Here is a 3,860-nt window from a genome sequence, read left to right as displayed (position 1 = left end):
TCCCCTTGCTGCAGTGCACTGGGTCAGGGCCTGGACATTTGCCCTTCTACCTAAGTACTTTTGCATCAATTGCATGTGGTCTGTTCCAGATCTTTCCATCACTCTTGAGTGATAAAAGTGATGCAGGCCTTCCTGAGATTCCAGGCCTAAATAGCATAATCTAATTTGGCTTAACAAAGAGGTCTGCACTGGCAGACAATTGGGTGCTTACTTATCAGTTAATAAAAAGATATTTTATTTTCCATTTGGTTGTTCTCATGTGCACATTCCATCATTAGGGATCCCTGAAGTTGTCTGAGTACTAGGACTTCAGCCACTCAACTGAGACTCTCACACTCCCCTAGTTAATCCTAAACAAGGTCCCAATCCAAAGGGAGCCCAAAAAAGAGGCAAAAATGGTGTCCAAGATAGAAGGACTGCAACGAGGGTCGAAATGCCAGAAATTCAGAAGGTAAATAGAAAGTGGTAACAGGCTCCCTTTGAGCTTCCTCTCTGGGTAGAAAGAGACTTTATGATCCAGCAGTGAACAAGTCAGACATTGTCTGATGGAGGATTAGAAAAAAAGGGGTGTATGTGAATTTGTCATGAAAAAGAAAGAGAGAGTGAGGGAGATGGCACAGGACTGTGCCCCCATTCTTGGACTGTGCTGAAGCTCCTAATGAAGAGAAAACAATGGATTAAACAATGGAGTTTACTCATGAGAAAGTTTTTGGGACTCTAAACTATAAGCAGTACTGATTTGAGGGGGGCTAAGTCGGTTGAATGTCCAACTCTTGATTATAGCTCAGGTCCTGATTACAGGGTCTAGATAAGGCTCCATGCTAAGTGGGGAGTCTGCTTGAGCTTCTTTCTCTCTCTGCCTCTGCCCTTCTCCCTACTTGCACTCTCTCTCCCTTTCTCTAAATAAATACATAAATAAGTAAAATCTTAAAAGAAAAAAAAAAGAACTGGAGAGAGGACCATTGTTTCCGCTTTTTTCCAGAACCCAGCGCTGATCTGTAAAGTAGGTATTACTACTTATTCGCCAGAAACTGTTTCACTACGGTTCTTCTCCTCTTTCATATATACAGAGGACCTCTCTGTACTTTTCAGCTGTCTTGCAGCTGATTGGGGCCATGGCTCTGGACATTTGCAGTCTGATACGAAGAGCTGGTGAGTAACCAGTAAGCCTTTTCTTTACTTTTCTTTAAGCTTGCTTGGTTGACCAGGGAGGTTTCCTGCTCCTGATGGGGCAGCTACGGAACTGTGAAACTTCTCTGAGCCTGAATTGTTGAGTTGCTAACATGGAAATGTAGCTACATGCTACATGTCCTAAAGGATTCCCCAGATCTTTATTAGATTTTATGGCAATGAGAAATAAACCTTTGTCATGGCAAGCCACGGGAACATTAGCATTTGTTCTTGTGCCAAAGTCTGGCTTGGCCTACAGGACTGATAGTTTGGTAAGATTCAAAAATAGTAACCCTGGCACAGACTACCATAGCAGGGGAAAGAGAAAGGCCCATTAGAGTTACCTTGCAGACAGTGTGGCACCAGAATAGGAGAGGAAAGACAAGATAGGTGCTATGTGGTAATTGTGGCTAGCAAATTGCTATGTGACACATACACATAAGGTGCCCTTTTGGAGGTTTTTGAGAAATATTCAAGCGAGGATTTTAAGGGGTGGGGAAGTGTGTCAACAAAGAAAACTTTGTATTTTTTAATATTAACACAAATTCATTTGTACTCACAGGTTGGTGAGACTAGGTGTCTCTAGTGTTAATTGAGTGGTAGGATATCTTTTGTTGGGGAGAGCTTGCAATTCTAGAACTGATTGTAGTTCTTATATTCATCTTTATTCCTTTCTTAAAGAGTGAACTGCCAAACACTGCTCAAGAAGTTGCTAGAAATTTCAGGATCTCCCTAGAGTTCACGTCAGATTTACCTCTAAACTTCCAGGGATGTCGAGTTTTCTTGGTGAACAGAATTTCGATGATTTCGATTGAAACACGATTCCAATTTCATAGTTTTCTCATGAAACTGAATACAGACAGGAAAATACTTTCTAATGTGTATATATATATATACACATATATACACACATATTATACATACATTATATGTATATATTATTGTACATTAATATACATATATTAAGACTTGCCTGTTTCAGAAATTTCTAGCACAGTTCATACTATACATCAAAATTTATGTGACTACTTTCCAAAATTGTGAATTTGGAAAAAAAAGATAAAGAGCTCTTGGTGTGCCCCGAGTCAATAATTCAGAACAGTTCAACAATAGGTAGAAAGCGGGACGCCTGGGTAGCTCAGTGGTTGAGTGTCTTGCCTTCAGCTCAGGGTGTGATCCCGGGGTCCTGGGATTGAGTCCCGCATCAGGCTCCCCGCAGGGAACCTACTTCTTCTGTGGGTGTCTCTGCCTCTCTCTTTCTGTCTCTCATGAATAAACAAAATCTTAAAAAAATAGGCAGAAAGCATGATCTTCAGTTGTCAACTGGTCAATCCCTTATCCAATTTGAGTTTGAATATTTATACTTCCTTGAAACTGGCAGCAATGATCTTATTGTTTCTTATTTATTTATTCATGAGAGACAGAGAGAGAGAGAGAGAGAGAGAGAGAGAGGCAGAGACACAGGCAGAGGGAGAAGCAGGCTCCATGCAGGGAGCCTGAGTGGGACTGGATCCCGGGTCTCCAGGATCACACCCTGGGCTGAAGGCGGCACTAAACCGCTAAGCCACCCGGGCTGCCCTCTATGATGTTTCATGTTCAGCAGCTCAGATAGATGCCCTATCATATTGGGAAGAAAATGAAGTCTTATGGGCCTCTAGGAATCTGATAAGCTAAGCGTCTCATAGCTTTTGACACCCCAAAACAATTAATCTTGCTGTGGTATCTTTTTTTCAAGGCTCCTATGACATAACTCTGTGGTTATATGGTTAAATATATCTAATATAAATAAAATAAACTTCCATGTTGCTTCGATTTTGAAATATCATATGAAACAGCAGAAGCAGGAAGAATATTAAAAGTCTTGACTACTTCCTCCAGAAACAGGGCAGTCACTGTTCCCATTTTGCCCACCAGCTATCCATATCCATCTTTCTGGCTAACAAAAGCCTCATTCTGTTTGGGTAGTGGGTAGAGAGCACTTGAGGTCAAGAAAGATAAGGCCCCATCCAAGCTGCAAGGGAGGGATTTGGGATTGGGCTTATCCTATTTCCCTTTGCCTGGGCCAGATCCTCTCTTTGGAGGATGAAATTGTTCTTCCTGGAAGAGAAACACAGAACTTGACAAGGAGAAAAGTTTCTTTATACCCCAGTCTCATCCCTCTTTGAATGTAGCCGTGTGAGGACTTACTATTTGAAGCTGTAGTAGCCATGAGCAAAAGATGGTGGACAAGGGGAGACAATCTGGATCCTGAATGACACCAATGCACTACTGAGTCTGCCTTCTCCAGACTGCTTTCTAGGGTGAGAAAATCAAATATCATTATTGCTCGAGGCCCTGGGAGACTGGATTCTATTTGCAGCCAAACGCATCCAGCCTTACGCTGCAACTATCTCTCACGCATTGAAACCAACCTGCAAAATTTGCAACACACCATCCTGATGTATGAGATGTAATTCTGAATTTTAATGTGTGTCTCTGCCTTAGTGTGAGGATTCATGTTTAAGTGTGACAGAAGTTAATTTGGCTAAACCGGTTTTCTTCCCCTGGTGTCGATTGGCAAAGTGAAAGATGTGATTCTAATCTCTTCAAAGCTTTTTCTGTTTCAAATATGGGAGTGTGTTTCTGCAGAGTGGGGTGTTTCAGTTAATAGTTCAGCGAAAGTAAAAAAAGAAAGTCATCACAAGGAAAGG

The sequence above is a fragment of the Vulpes lagopus genome, chromosome 7, assembly GCF_018345385.1.
Source record: "Vulpes lagopus strain Blue_001 chromosome 7, ASM1834538v1, whole genome shotgun sequence".
NCBI classification, from domain to species: domain Eukaryota; kingdom Metazoa; phylum Chordata; class Mammalia; order Carnivora; family Canidae; genus Vulpes; species Vulpes lagopus.
This window is presented reverse-complemented; position numbering follows the sequence as displayed.